The 16,942-nt window shown below is 39.9% G+C and overlaps 1 protein-coding gene and 1 pseudogene across 4 annotated transcripts in view; both read left to right on the top strand.

Moving 5' to 3' along the window:
- OXR1 (oxidation resistance 1) overlaps positions 1 to 16,942 on the top strand; it is a 427,046-nt gene that overhangs the window by 302,370 nt on the left and 107,734 nt on the right. The gene's annotated exons all lie outside the window — the stretch shown is intronic.
- Positions 11,353 to 12,219, top strand: LOC115279523 (annotated as a pseudogene).

Genomic DNA, 16,942 nt, shown 5'->3' on the forward strand with positions numbered 1-16,942 from the left:
ATCAGTTTGATCCCCACACTGGGCTCTGCGCTGACAGCTCAGAGCCTGGAGCCTGATTCAGATTCTGTGTCTCCCTCTCTCTCTGCCCCTCCCTGGCACACACTCTGTCTCTCTCTCAAAAATAAATAAACATTAAAAGAAATAGCTGTCACTGAATCAGACTACGTGCAACTTGCTTCTCTGCCATTGGTGCTTCTAATCCTTGCTCGTCACTCTTCACTGCACTTGCTGGGTGCACAACCTTGTTCACCGGCCCACTTTGTTTCAAGCTAGGAACCCCACATTCTTCTTTTGACCCCCCCCCAAAACACAGCTAAAACATTACGAGTGGCACTTTATTGGTTGCAGGAGGGTGGAAGAGAAGACATGGTGAAGGTGACTTTTGCAAAAAGCAGGAAACAGTATTCCGGTATCAGTAGATTCAGTATCAGTCACCACTGGTCCTAGGGAACTACCCACACTTCCTCACCACAGGGGATTTCTTTCTCAGACTCAGTCCTCTTGGCGCATTGCTGGGCTCTTTGCTTTTCTTCTGCAGCCTGTTCTAATAACCCCCACCTGGCTTCCAACTTTCTAACACATCTGGGAACTGGGAAGGTCGCACAGCTGGTGAGAGCTTTACCCCCCATTCCAGTCTAGGCTCTGGCCCTGGGTTTGTACTGAATAACTCACTAGGACAGCCTGCTTAAGACAGTGCCATCTATTTAGGTGTCCACCCTCACATTTACAAAAGACCGGCTACAAATTTGAAATTATGTTTTTCTCTTTAGCCTCTCCTGAATCAGGTGTTTCCTCTCCAACAAGCTCAGCAAACCTTAAATATTTATCAAGGTCCTCCAGAGAAACTGAACCATGGGAAATGTATATTATAATATTAATATACTAATTAATATGCTTTTAATATATTAACTGACATAATATTAATATATTAACTAATATATTAATATATTATATAATAGCATATTTATATATTATGTATTTTTTATATCTGTGTACATATAACATATAATGCAGAATCTATATGTAATCTCTCTCTCTCCATTGATGTTTATTTTTAAAAATTGGTTCACACAGTGTGAGAGCTGGCACACTAGGAATTTGTTGGGCAAGCTGGCAGGCTGGAAATTCAGGTTAGAACTGATGTTGCAGCCTTTAGTCTTAATTCTACAGGACAGGACAGGCAAGCTGGAAAGGTTTCTGTGTCCCTGTCTTGAGCCTTAATTCCTTCTTCTTTAGAAAATCTCAGTCTTGTCTTTTAAGACCTTCAACTAATTGGCTAAGACCTATCCATATTAATGGAGTGTAATTCAATTTGCTCAACATCCACAGATTTAAATATTAATAACATATAAAAATTACCTTCAGAGCAACAAGTGATTGGTATTTGACTAAACAAGTGGGCATATCACCTAGCCAAGTGAACACATAAAATTTACCCAGCACATTCTAGATATTTGAGTTCCTGTTATGTGCCAGACACAAACATGGTCATATCCTCGGTGTACTTAAAAGTTAGTTAGAAATCTTTCCTCTGTGATTCTTCAAAATAGCCCATCCTTTCAGAAAGATGTATTTACCCATTAAGCCCAACCGCTGAATGCAGTACCATCAGATTTACAGAACTGGGGTGAGGGCTAAAACATCAGCTTAGGCTCCATGGTGTTAGGAGTAAGGAAGCTGTCGAAGCCGCTCAAACTGCCCGCAGTTTGAAGAACTGATGACACCGGGATTCGTTGCAGAGACTTTTATTGGTTCTTTTCTTCCTTCTTCCTCCCCTTGCGCAAAGCACCCTCCCTTATATATGTACCGTACAGGCTACGCGGCCACTCATGATTGGCTGACAGCAACAGGGCTAACCAATTTCATGGCTTTGCATTGGTCGTACACTTATTGTGGTATCTGGCTGGGAGGTGGGTACACCAGAGGCAGGCGGGCCATACTTTGTCATGTGCTTGGGTGGATTGCCAAGGCACCATCTTGCCTCCGCCTCCCACAGGAAGCATAACCACTCTGGGAATTCTGGGCATGGTTCCAATTATTCCAGGCAAACAAGAGCATTTACAATTGTAGAGGAAGCTACTGAGAAGAAACTACCTTTGGGTGTAATGATGATGGTTGTGTGGCATAATGGAGATGGACAGTTTTGAGTTGAAAATTCCCACGGTTGAACACAAGTTCTACAATGTTGATCAAAACCTTCCTTTTTTCTTTTCATTGTCTATAAAATAGGAGTGATATTCTTTTTTTAAAATAATTTTTTATATATTTTCTTTATTTTTGAGGGGGGAGGAGCAGAGGGAGTGGGAGACACAGAATCCCAAGCAGGCTCCAGGCTCCGAGCTGTCAACCACAGATCCTGACATGGGACTCAAATTTGTGAACCGCAAGATGGTGACCTGAGCTGAAGTTCAATGCTTAACCAGCTGAGTCACTCAGGCCTGAGGAGTGTTATTCTTTCAGAGCTTTAGTAAGGGTCAAACAAACGCATATATATTTTTTCCTGCAGTGTGTTTCATACTGTTTGAATAGTAGTGTTTTTTCAAGTCAAGGCTGAGTTGCAAGAAATTAAAACTGAGCCAAGCATATTTAAAAAAAGATAGAGATAATAATGATTGGGCAAGCATCAACACCCAAGCTTCATGGAGATAGGACTTGGTCCTAGAAAGTCAGGAGTCAAGGTTGTCTCTCCCTGCTTCCCCAGGGTCTCTCATTTTTCACATTTCTCTGCAAGTCTTTTCCATTCTCCTTTATAGACTAGTTCCTTTCCTTATCCATTAGCTTGCATGTGGCTTCTGTTGTTAGGATTTCAATTAGGCTCTAACTCTCCATAGTCTTTGATTTGCAGGATTAGCCTCTTAGTTCTGATTGCCCAGACTGTCTGCCCATGGAAGGCAACCCTTGAGTCAAGTGTCAGGTGGGGCTTCATCTTACAGTCAGCTCAAGGAAAGGGTCATGTAGACCCATATGCCAACATTGGCCCATCTCTTCCACAAGTAGAAAATGTAGACATGGATGCCATCCCTAGATGTGCACCTGTAGCTGCAGTGAAGTCACATCACCTTGAACTTATTCAGACTGAAACCCCATATAAAGTACCTCCATTATTGTCATCTAACCCTCACCATAAATAAATCTACTAACGTAGAGCTTACGATGAGTAACATAAATGAAAAGGCGAGTATACCGACAAGCAAAGAGAAACACTTTGTAATTCCTCATCCATATCCCATTCACCACTAAGGTTCACAGTTCTCTTAAACACAATGTGGTTTGAGTGTCCAACCACGTGCATAGACTTCCCTTTTGTTCTTCCTTCAACCATACTTTATTGTGCTTATGCATTTTTCCACATGTGATACATGCACAAAACCGTGCATACTATGTGTGTGGAAGATGTGATTTTTTTTCCAGTCATAAATTTGGCAATAACAGGGTTCTTAGCTCTTCCTCATTGACTTAAAAATCACCCTTGTGTAAGCTGGTTCTCCATGTGGTGACATTATTACTGGTCATTCCAAGTAGAATATAATTATTCTGAGTTACAGATGGTGCTGATTAATATTTGATCTGATTATTTTGGTTAATTATATTGCTAAAATAGGTGGTAGAACAGGAAAGGATTTACTAAACTTAATTTAAAAGACTTATCTAAGGTTCATGCAACTAATTAGTTTCTGAGCCAAATATTTGACTCCTCTTCTTGTGCTTTTCTTCCCAAATTTACTGTTTTCCTGTAAAGTTTGCTGTTTTCCACAGTCATGGACAACAAGTTATTTGAAAAAAAATAGTCTGTTAATAGCCAAGAACTACAAAGAACAGGAAAAATATGGCTATATGAGGACAAGGCATTGCTAGTAATCGAGAGAGGGTATACAACTTATTCCCTATGTTCACGGTTTTGTACCATCTTCTAACAAGGAACACAAAATACATAATTAGTGGGACAAATCTGCATATTTACATGAATTTTAAAAATGCTTAGATGCCACCATCTTTTTCTTTCCTGTCATATACAGTCTTGTTGATAATCACCAAATGAGATATTAGCTTTTAGCTTTCTGTAAAATCCTGTGGCATTGTTCTTATTAAGACTTGCAGCATTAGTAAATACTGCTTTTGAACTCATCCATTTGTTTTCTGGGAATAGTTGCAGAAATTGAAGCAGTGACAGAACTCAGTTGCTTTATTTACTAACGTGTTGGATTGCATGATTTTAAACCAAGGACAAAGAGAAAAGAGTTTAGCCGACGACAACTGTCTATTGCCTTTCCGGCACACAGCTGACGAAGGCGTGCTTGTACAGCCGTTTGCAATAACACAGAAGGCATGTCTACTCTTTGATAATTGCTATATAAGTTTCTCTTGTTTATTCTCACGGAGCGGTTCTCAAAAAGTTTACGTAACATGCCTGAAGATTATACCAAGAAGGAAGTGTTTCAGAAATGGTTCTGCACTAGCATGTGAGCATGTTTGTGTGGCCACTGGACACGTGTAAGGGTATGATTCATGCATCTCTTTGCACAAAGGATTTGAAGTCACAGGTTGTCATTCTGGGTAAAAAGCTATGTCAGATTATAATCAGTTAATAGAGCATACACTACATAATGTTCTCTTCAGCTTAGATTTCTTGAAATCTTACAAGTTGAGGAAGGTGAGATCCTGGGGCTTTTAATTTGCACCAGGGTAAAATCATTTCTTTGTGCTGAAAGGGTGTGAGGAAAAAGATTTCCCCAGGGAAGGCAAGGTTTTTGAAGAGCTCACTGTACAATTCATAAAGACACAAACTGTGATATTTTACATCTGAAAGTTAAAATTTTTTAAATTATTTCTCAAAATTAAAACTACGGGAATTAAAACACAAGGGTGAAGTGTGGTTGGCTTTGACATTGCTAATCTGGTTTCTGTCTGAGGTCTGTTTGTACCGGTCAGATGCTCTTCCTTCTCCAACAAGACTCAGCCTAGGCTTGCCTGCTGTAACTGAGCCCACCCTTTTCAGGGGAGGAGCCACTACAGAAATAGCTAGGATTTAATGTTGTGAGCAAGAGCTTGCTAAAAACCTTAAATCTTATCTCTTACTCCTCATTTAGGTTGAAAGGACATAAACAGGAAGCTTCTAGGAATGGAAATTAGTTATTTGTGATAAGGCCTTTTTTATTTGCTGGTTGAAAGCAGCCATTACATAGTAACCAGTCATCCTAACAAGAGAATACTCATATTGTTTTTATTATGTGATTATAATCCATTCTTGTCCCGTGATATCATGACATAAGTATCTTTAAGTAGAACTCTATTCAGGAACTTTCTAAGAAAGAAAGACGATAACTCGAGGGACTTCTCTAGATCTTTTGTAAGAACTCAGTGGGTGAGAAAACAGTGGTTAAGAGCATGGGCTTTGGTGTCACGGGAGAGAATGGCTTCCCTAAGCCTCCATTTTTTTCATAAAATGGGGGTAGTAACAGGTCCTGCCTGAGATATAACATACCAAGTATTTAGCAGATGTACTGGTTTCCTGTTGCAGTTGTAACAAGTTATCAAAATGTGAGTCACTTAAAACAACACAAATTTATAATTTTATAGCTTCGGTGGTCTGAAGGCCAAAATGCTTCTCATAAGGCTGTGTGTGTAGGTAGGGCTGCTTTTCTTTCTGGAGACTCTAGGAAAGGATCCATTTTCTTGCCTTTTCTAGCTTGTGGAGGCCCCCTGCCATGTTCAAAGCTAGCAATGGGCAGTCAAGTCTCTCCTGTCTCCCGCTTCTACTTGTGAGGACCCCTGTGATTACTTCGGTCGCATCAGCCTAATTTCCTATCTCAAGGCCAACTAATTAGCAACCTTAATCCCATCTGCATTCTTTGCCATGGAAGGGAACATGTTCACAGGTTCCAGAGATTAGGACAAGGACACTTGTAGGGATCATCTGTTCTGCCTACCCCACCAGAATTCCTGCCACTAACTCAAGCCACAGGAGATGTGCTGATTTTTGCTATTCTTAACCCCCCCCAAAGGAAGAACCCTCTCTGATGGTTTTTGTTGTTCCACAAGATGCCAGCTGACCAGTGTTCCAGAAACCAGATAAGTACAAAGCTCTCCCTCGCTCCATTGCAAAACCTTTTGCAAACAGTAGTTTTGGCACTCTGCCTTTAAAGCAGAAAAAAAAAAAACAAACGAACAATGTTGTTACATCTGACCTAAATACACGTGGTCCACAGCTTTCTTGCGCTCTCTTCACACTTCTTTCCTGAGGATGTCGTCTGCCGTGGTATCAGCTCACCTCTATGCAGCTGACTCCCCCGAAGTAGAACGGGAATGCTAACCTTCCTGTCAGGCTTAAGGCACCACATGTCCAGCTTGAGCTGGGAAACTCCTCCTGAATATTCTGTGTGTCCCTGAAAATATCTCCGGAACTCAAATGACCACTGTTGACTCGAACCATCCTTCCTCCCTGCTGGATGCAAGGGCAGCGCTCTCCTCTTTTGGGGAAAAGCAAACACACCGGCCCCCTTGTACTCTTTACTCATTAGCTTGCATGCAGCTTCTGTTGTTTGGACTTGAGTTAGGTTCCTGCCCACCTTGTATTCCTTATGACTCTTACAAGTGCCATCCGGGGCGCCTGGGTGGCTCAGTTGGTTAAGCATCCGGCTTCGGCTCAGGTCATGATCTCACGGTTTGTGGGTTCGAGCCCCACGTCGGGCTCTGTGCTGACAGGTAGCTCAGAGCCTGGAGCCTGCTTCATATTCTGTATCTCCCTCTCTGACTCTCCCCTGCTCGTGCTGTCTCTATCTCTCAAAAATAAATAAAAAACCATTAAAAAAAATTAAAAAACAAAAAAAAACAAGTGCCATCCAAGTTCAAGCTTCTTGTGCCCTTGTCAGGACTGTAGGCAGAGCCTCCTAATTGTTCTCGTGTTTTCCTCCCTTCACTAATTTGTGCCAACACCCTCAGGAAACCTCAGGCCCCTTCTTTCTATACCTTTGGCCTTAAATCAGTCAGGCTTTGTATTAAATCCATTTTTATCAGCACACTGAAGGGCTCAGGGAATTATCTTTAATCACCCACCATTTGACACACAATGTACTTAGACATTTTACATGCATTATCTCATTTAACCCTAATATAATGCCCTGGCAGGTAGGTAGATGTTATTTCTCCCTTTTAACTAGAGAGGCAGTTGGGGCTTAGAAAGCTTTGTATATAATTTAGCCAAAACTACACAGTGAGAATTCAAATGCTGATGTATCTGATTTCAGAGCCCCTAGTTCTGCCACTACACTGGAGCCCTGCCATTTGACTTTGTTTTTAAAGCATCTGGTTTGTGAAGCCTTGGTTAAGTTCATGTGTTTTAGCAGCAAATCTTCTGATAGCCTCACGGCGACATATGTGTGCTCATGCTAGTGGTGGTTTCTATAGGCGGCTAAGGACTGCTGGTATGTGTTATTATTATTTTGTTTTTTATCAAAGATCTAGGACTTGTCAAACCTCTGCCTTTGACATGGCTTGCACATAAATCCAGGTGCATTTCTTATATCCAAAAAAAGAAGTGGGGGGGTGAGAAGGAAGTCATTTGTCCATGTGTGGGTGGGTTTTATCCATGTTAAGTTAGGACTCTTGTGGAGTTAAATAATCCTGATGAATCTGTTCCCTTTCCATTAGAGATCAACTCTCAGTGACAAGCCAAAACATGCTTTTCTTCTTTTACCAAAACACCCACAAAGGAAATAGAAACCAGTTTAGCAACTTTGTAAGTGGGTGCAAAAGGATTCCTATAAAGAAAGCCTCCATTGTGCCACTCTGGTCATGTTAGGTTTGGAATGCTGACGGTTTATGTTGTCCTACTCTGAACTTTCACTGACAACCTAGTAAATTAGCTCTAGCTGAGTTCGATACTTCTTAAAGGTGACCTTAATCACAAACAATACTTCTTGAACAGGCTTTGTCCCCCTCCACCACTACTCTTCTTCATACCAGAATGGTGTCTAGGATATTAAGAATCTTTATTGCTCATTTAAAAAAGTATCAAAGCAAATACTATACAGGGAAGGTCAGTTTGAGCAACTTTTTTATTCACATGGTGGCTTTCTCCTTTTTTTTTGTTTTTTGTTTGTTTGTTTTGAAGTTGGAACCATGGAATGTAAAGAGCTGCAAGAAATAGACTTCAGTAATGCAAGGGAATAACTTTTCAAACCTTATTCTTCCATAGATAGGAAAATGCAAACAAAATCAACTACTAACATGGTTCTTAGATTTTTGTGAATTACACACAATTTTGTGTAATTGTGAAAGGTAAACATAGCAGAAGAAATTGACCTTAAACTTGAGAATTAAAAATGCTGTGTGGAGTCATTATTGGGTCATTAGTCAAAATTGGAATACTGATAATAGGTCATATAAAAGTATAATGTCAATGTGAAATTGACTGAGGTTGAAAACAACTCTATGGTTATGTGAAAAATATCCATATTCATCCATATTCATAGGAAATATACATAAGTATTTTGGGACAGAGAACCATGATGCATGTAACTTACCCTCAAATGGCTCAGCAAGTATATACACTGTGTGAGTATACAAATATATGTATCTATCTATATATCTATATCTATATCATGAAGAGAAAGAAAACACAAATGTAAAAGAAATAGGATAAAATATTACAGTGGTCAAATCTATGTAAAGAATGAGAATACTTTTGTCCTAAGCAATATTAATTTACATATATAAGCAAATGATACGTAAATCTAAATTTCCATCCAAGAAGATTATAATTAACAATAGACCTATAAATTAAAGTGTTTACTAAACATATCCATTAGGATATTCCACAGATAATTCAAAATTAACCTTTCCACAATTGGTTTTATAAGGTTCCCCTTTAACCTGAGTTTCTTCATTGTTTCTGGTACCAAACTAGATCCTTTCCTCTATTTCGCCTACCACATTTCCCCCACCAACACAGGAATCCTACAATCACTCAAGGAATCCTATTCTATTCTATTCTATTCTATTCTATTCTATTCTATTCTACCCTGTAAAGTCTTATCTACTGATCTACCTCTTTCAGTCCTCACTGCCATTAATAAGCTTCATATATCACAATGGATTATAATCATCACCTTCCAGGAGGTCTTCTGCATTCAGGATGTGCCCACCTCCAATCCATCTCCTGTTGTGGCTAATTTGTAAAATTGACATCTGATCTTGTTAATGGTCTGCTTAAAAGCCTACATGTCTGCCTATTGCCCTCAGTTTAAAATCCAAAGGACCAGCCCACAGGTCTATGTGTATTATACTTAGTGAGCAAGAGGCTAAGGATGGAAGGGAGTTCGTAGGGTTGGATCCTATGATCCACTCTGTGAGCAGTGAATCCACTCTCTCAGGTCTAAGTTAGTCTGGGTATCGATTTCAGTTGTCCTCATGATTTTGTACTTAGACTGAGAACACAAACTGGACTGCATTTTGTGGGGAAGAAGGGATGTTGAGGACCAAGGACAAGGTGAAGGTGTCTCCCCAGGGCAAAGATATTGCCCTGAGAATTACTGAGCCTGAGTTGGATAGACCCCAGAGAACTGGGAGTGTGGTGTCAGAAAGGTGACAGCAGGCGGAGCGAAGCCTTTGTCCTGGGTAAACTAGCACCAGTGGTCAAGCAGCCTGGACATTCTGGTCTTTTCCCTTTGCCTCTTCCCCTCCCCTTTCATTCCTGATTATTCCAAAATTAACTTAGCTAAAATCTAGGATCCTTTCTAGCCTTTAGGTAGTGATGGAGAGTATTTTGCTTTTGTACTAAAGCAGTGACTTTTGTCAAGAAGTGTAATACATTGTTTTAAAAAGGAAAATAACTTGATGCCACACTATCTCAAGTGATGCATGGATAAAGAAGAGGTGGTACATATGCACAATGGAACACTACTTGGTGATCAAAATGAGTGAAATCTTGATTTGCAGCAACGTGGATGGAGCCAGAGTGTATTATGCTAAGCAAAATAAGGCAGCCAGGGAAAGGCAAATATCATAAGATTTCACACACGTGGAATTTAAGAAACACAGCAGATGAACATAGGGGAAGGAAAGGAAAAATAAGATAAAAACAGAGGGAGACAAACTATAAGAGACTCTTAAATACAGAGAACAAACTGAGGGTTGCTGGAGGGGAGGTAGTTGGGGGGATGGGCTAACTAGGTGATGGGCATTAAGGAGGGCACTTGTTGAGATGAGCAGTGGTGTTACACGTAAGTGATGAATCACTAGGTTCTACTCCCTAAACCAATACTACACTGTGTGCGAACTAACCTGAATTTAAATAAATACACTTAAAATAATAATAATAAAATAAAATAATGAATTCCAATTTTTACATGTTTCTAGGCACATGGTCTACATAGACCAAATATAGTATAATTATACTTTACATACCTCTTATTATAAAAAATAAATGTGCAAACCACAAAAATGATCATTCTGTTTTTCTGAAAGAACTGACTTTGTTCCAGGATTGACTTACATGACTAAAAAAGATCTGGAATTATTTTCTAAAATATCTATTCCATTTTATTTTCTTATTAATCAGTTTCTAATCAATTTATCATTTTTTCTCTCATTTTATTCTACTTGATCTTTGTTGTTTCCCCTTCCTGATGTCCATAATCTTAAAGATTTCATTCTTTTGCTGAAAAATTCTTTCTGATAAGCATACCTTTTTTGAGTTCATGTAAAATAAATAAGTAAGGGTAGAAGACAAACTGGACAGAACATCATATGGAAATGAATATAGTATATTCAAGGCATACTATTCATATTTTATAATTAATAATTATCATTTTAAAAGTAAAAAGTTAACAATATATACTATCTGGCACTCTCGAAAGCACCATTGATTGATGTAAATATTTTAATTAGACATAACTTTAACATAATTCTTTTAGGGTGTAATAATTTTCATGTTCTATATAACTTCTTATGCATGTAACCATTCATTTTCTTCTATAGACTTTATGATAGGATCTTGAAATCAAGCTTAAAACTCATTCATCACTAATATGCATTTTTTCATTTATTTTCTTTATGTCTTCTCATAATAATTTTAATTTTCTGAATCAGATAAGAAAAACTTTTTTAGATTATGGAAACATTAATTTGAAAGACATATGCACCTCTGTATTTACTGCAATATTATTTACAGTAGCCAAGATATGGAAGCAACTTAAATGTCCATCCATAGACGAAAAAAGAAAGATATGCAATACTACTTAGCCATAAAAAAGAATGAAACCTTGCTATTAGGAACAATACGGATGGATCTAGAAGTTATAATGCTAAGTGAAATAGGTCAGAGAATGACATACCATATGATCTCACTCATATATGGAATTTAAGAAACGAAAACAGAAACTTCCTTTCTTGGGTGGCAGCAAGAGCAGAGAGAGTGCCTCGAAGGCCCTGGGCACACTGGGAAAGTGCAAGGTAGTGGAGTACCTTCTGCCTACCCCCAAATGCCACCCTCCACCCCTCTATTGCATGCAAATCTTTGTGCCTGATCATGTTGTCGCCAAGTCCTGCTTCTGGTGCTTTGTGTCTCAGCTAAAGAAGAGGAAGAAGTCTTGAGGGGGGATCGTTGACTGTGGACAGGTGTTGAGAAATCCCTCTCGAGGGTGAAGAACTTTGGCACCCTGTGCTCAGACTCCCACAGTGGAGCCCACAACCTGTACTGGCAGTACCGGGACCTGACCACTGCAGGCGCTGTCACCCAGTGTTCCTGAGACACTGCGCCCAGCCCACTCCATCCAGACCATGAAGGTGGAGGAGATTGCAGCCATCAAGTGCCATCAACCATCAGCCCAGCAGTTCCAGGACTCCAAGACTGAGTTCCCGCTGCCCCACTGGCTCCTGCATCACCAGCACAAACCAGGCTGCACTGCCAAGAGGCCTAACACCTTCTTTTAGATATAGTCTCCCTGTCCCCAGGTAGATCTAAATAAATTCCTTGGAGGGGAAAGAGAGAGAGAGAGATAAACAAACAAAAAAAGGAATAAAGAAAAAGAGAAACCAAAAAACAAACCCTTAACTATAGAAAACAAACTGATGGTTATCAGAGGGGAGATGGAGGGGGGAAAGGTGAAATAGATGACAGAGATTGAGACTACATTGTCATGATGAACACAAGTAATATATATACTTGTTCAATCAACACACTATACACCTGAAAATAATAGAACACTATGTTAACTATAATGGAAGTAAATTTAAAAAATAAAAATAAAACAAAAAATATGAAATAAAATACATTTTAAGAAGAAAATATTTTGTAAATGTTTATTTATTTATTTTGAGATAGAAAGAGAGAGCATGGGGGAAGATCAGAGAACGAGGCAGAAAATTTCTTACTCGACACATCTCCAAAGGCCAGGGAATCAAAAGCAAAAATGAACTATTGGAATCTCATCAAGATTAAAAGCTTCTGCACTGCAAAGGAAACAATCAACAAAACTAATAGGAAACCAAAGGAATGGGAAAAGATAGTTGCAAATGATATATCAGATAAAGGGCTAGTATCCAAAATCTATAAGGAACTCCCCAAACTCCACACCCAAAAAACAAATAATCCAGTGAAGAAATGGGTAGAAGACATAAACAGACACTTCTACAAAGAGGACATCCAGGTGGCCTACAGACATGAAATGATGCTCAACATCACTCATCATCAGGGAAATACAAATCAAAACCACACTGAGATACCACCTCACGCCAGTCAGAGTGGCTAAAATGAACAAATCAGCAGACTATAGATGCTGGCGAGGATGTGGAGAGACGGGCACCCTCCTACACTGTTGGTGGGAATGTAACCTGGTGCAGCCACTCTGGAAAACAGTGTGGAGGTTCCTCAAAAAATTAACAGTAGAACTCCCCTATGACCCAGCAATAGCACTGCTAAGGATTTACCCAAGGGATAGAGAAGTGCTGATGCATAGGGGCACATGTACCCCAATGTTCATAGCAGCACTGTCAACAATAGCCAAAACATGGAAAGAGCCTAAATGTCCATCACCTGATGAATGGATCCAGATGTGGTTTGTATATACAATGGGGTATTACATGGCAATGAGAAAGAATGAAATCTGGCCATTTGTAGCAAAGTGGATGGAAGTTGAGGTTTTTAAGCTAAGTGAAGTAAGTCAGGCAGAGAAAGACGGATACCATATGTTTTCACTTATATGTGGAACAGGAGAAACTTAACAGAGGACCATGGGGAGGGGAAGGGGGAAAAATAGTTAAGGAGAGGGAGGGAGGCAAATCATAAGAGACTCTTAAAAACTGAGGGTTGATGGGGGTGGAGAAAAAGGGAAATTGGGTGACGGGCATGGAGGAGACCACTTGGGATGAGCACTAGGTGTTAAATGGAAACCAACTTGACAATAAACTATTAGAGAGAGGGGGGGGGGAGAATCTAAAGCAGGCTCCTTGCTGTCAGCATAGAGCCCGATGCAGGCTCGATCTCACAAACTGCGAGATCATGACCTGAGCTGAAATGAAGTCAGATGCCTAATGGACTGAATCACCCAGGTGCCCCAAAAGAGAAAAGCTTTGTAAATAAAAATGTTGACTAGAGTTCACACACGATGTTCCAGTTTCAGGTACACAACATAGTGATGCAACAACTCTGTGTGTGCTGTGCTCACAAGTGTAGCTTCCATGTGTCCCTGTGTAACACAATTGCAATACTATTGAGTATGTCCCCTATGCTGTCCTGTTAATTTCTTCGACCTCTTTATTCCAGAACTAGAAGCCTGCAGCTCCCGCTCCCCTTCATCAATTTTGCCCGTCCGCACCCCACCCCTCAGGCCATCATGTTTGTTCTTTGTATTTAGAGGTCTGATTCCACTTTTTTTGCTTGTTTGTTTATTCAAGCTTTGTTTTGAAGAGTTCATCTTAATAAATTTCTGCATCATAAAGAATGTTGTATAAACATGGCTTATCTTGACATGGCAGGCAACATGTGAGATTTATACACATGCTTTTATAGCTCTCTCTTCATAATGATCATTTAACAATCCAGCATGTATTGGGTACTTACTATACGTGAAGTACTGTCCTAAGTACTGTGTATGTCATTTAAGTACTAAGTCATTTAATCCTTATAGCAGCCCTATGGGGTAGGAAGTATTAAGATCCTGGTTTCACAGCTGATAAAACTGAGAGGCAGAGAGATTGATAATTTACCCCAGGCCTCATGTCTGGAAAGTGGAGAAATAGAGATTTGACCCCAGGCACACTGGCTCCAGAGCTTAACTGTTCCTCACGCTGCACCCCTTGTGTTGGCTGATGTGGCCCAGAGAAAACGGGAGGGATGCTGACTCCCGAGTGCGGGCTGCTGAGCAATGTGACAGGAGGGAAGAACAGAACAGAAAATTTGCTCCCTGCGAAATACGTGACATGTTTCCCAAAAGTACAGACCTGTAAGAGACTATTTTTTCTTTAGTCATAAGGTATGTGCACAAGGAGGAAGAAGAGAATTTAAAAGGCTGTGTGTAGGGGCACCTGGGTGACTCAGTCAGTTAGGTGTCAGATTTCAGCTCAGGTCATGATGTCACAGTTTGTGAGTTCGAGCCCCATGTTGAGCTCTGTGCTGACAGCTCAGAGCCTAGAGCCTCCTTCGAATTCTGTGGCTTCCTCTCTCTCTGCCCCTCCCTTGCTCACACTCCATCTCTCTTTCTCTCTCAAAAATAAACATTAAAATTAAAAAAAAATAAACAAATAAAAGGCTGTGTGTAACAGATGGCTGCATCAGCACTATAACTTCAGTGTTTAGCACAGGCTTGCCTCAAACATGTAGTTGCTCAGTAAACCACATTAAGTTTTGTTACATGCTACCTGATTTGCTTTAGTGAAAGCTCTTTTATGCATGTCAAACTTACAGCAGTTGTGTGAGGCTTTTCTTTTCCATGAAGCCTAACACTTAAAATACCCTCTGTGTATTCAATTATAAGTGCTACCATAAGCAGTTCAAAATTTCTTTGAAGAACACCCCCTCTGTTAAGAAAAGAATTAGTTAAATACTTGATAAGTAACCTTTCTCCTAGAGAAAGAAGCTAGGGGTTTTCTCTGGACCCGGAAAAATTGCCTTTCCTTCATCCATCCCCTTGGGAATCTTAGTTCAGAACTGACACCGTTCATCATTCAGTATCATGACCCCATTTGCTTCCCATTCAGTACTTCGCGTGAGAGGGAAAGTGTTTTTCTGGTCTTCTGCAGAGTGCATTTGGAAAAGGCTGCACACTACCAGTAAAATTCACATACCAGGTTAAGATTGTATCCTTGGCATTGTAATGTGATACTAGCAAAAGTACTTTTATAATCCTACCAGCCAACAATTAACATCTCTAAATAGAAAGATCACATGATCCCAAAATCATCCAAGTCTTGGAAAGAGTTTTTATCATAGATCTTCCTTTAGCAAAGGGTCTGTTCTCTACCAACTTCAAAACATTTCAGTTTGAACAAACTCTGATGATATAGTCAAACACATTTATCCATGTCATAGAAATAAACCAACACACTTGGGAATTTAAAGTCACATTATCATAGTCAACAACAATGTGTTGTACACTTAAATTACTTTTAAGAGGATAGATCTTATGGTAAATGTTCTTACCATAATAAAATTTTTAAAATACTTTCAAAAAAGAAATGTCACATTACTATAAATTCATTAATCTGCATTCTGTAATAACAGATATAAAGAAAATTCAAAAATAAAAAGTAAACTTGGAAAAAGGCACCTGGAGGGCTCAGCTGGTTAAACCTCTGACTTCGGCTTAGGTCATGATCTCAAGGTTCATGTGTTGGATCCCTGCCTTGGCTCTGTTCTGAGAGGGCAGAACTTCTGCTCCTTCGGATCCTCTGTCTGGCTCTCACTGCCCCTCCCCCCCTCAAAAATAAATAAACACTAAAGAGAAGTAAACTAGGAAAATAAAAACTAAACTAGAAAACTAATCTAGAATAGGGGCTCCTAGGTAGCTCAGTCACTTGAGCATCTGACTCTTGATTTCAGCTTAGGTTGTGATCCCAGGGTCATGGGATTGAGCTCCCACTCAGTGTGAAGCCTTCTTGGGATTATCTCTCACTCTCTCTCTCTGCCCTTCTTCCCCACTTGTGAGCTCTTTCTCTCTCTCTTTAGAATAAATAGATAAATATTTTATATATATATATATATAATATAATTTGGGGCATCTGGGTGGCTCAGTTGGTTAGCATCTGGCTTTGGCTCAGGTATTGATCTCACAGTTTGTGGGTTCGAGCCCCACATCAGGTTCTGTGCTGACAGCTCAGAGCCTAGAGCCTGCTTTGGATTCTGTGTCGCCCTCTCTCTCTGACCCTCCTCTGCTCATGCTATCTCTGTCTCTCAAAAATAAATAAAAAACATTAAAAATTAAAAAAAAAAAAAAGGAACCTATCCAATGACCTAGAATGAAGCAAAGCATTCCTAAGCTTACTCTTGTATGGAAAAGCAAAGTAGTGTCCACAGGTGCTTTGAAGCGACAAAAATACTCTAATGCCCATTGTGGGCACCTTCCAACCTTCTAAAAAATCACTGATTTCTGCCAAACACCGCAACCTGAGATGGAGCATCCAAACATGGGAGACAATCACCCACCATCCACAGCAAGACAGAGAGAGAGAGAGAGAAAAAACCACTGGCTCAATTGTGATCATGTGACATTCAGCATTGCAAACTACTCATATTTCAAGATATCACTCGTTTATCAAGTTAACATTTATTAGAAATGTTTACTCTTCTTGGGGAGTACTCACAGAACCAGTTACTCACAACTCAAGGTTTTACTGTGTTTTTAAATAAGAGCCCCTTAGCAGCCTGGATCCCAAAGGTGATGGACAGCTAAAAGAAAGCAGTACCTAGGAGCCGTGTTATCATAGGAAACTATGGTCATCAGAGGCC

This window comes from Suricata suricatta, chromosome 15 (assembly GCF_006229205.1).
Source record: "Suricata suricatta isolate VVHF042 chromosome 15, meerkat_22Aug2017_6uvM2_HiC, whole genome shotgun sequence".
In the NCBI taxonomy this organism is placed as follows: domain Eukaryota; kingdom Metazoa; phylum Chordata; class Mammalia; order Carnivora; family Herpestidae; genus Suricata; species Suricata suricatta.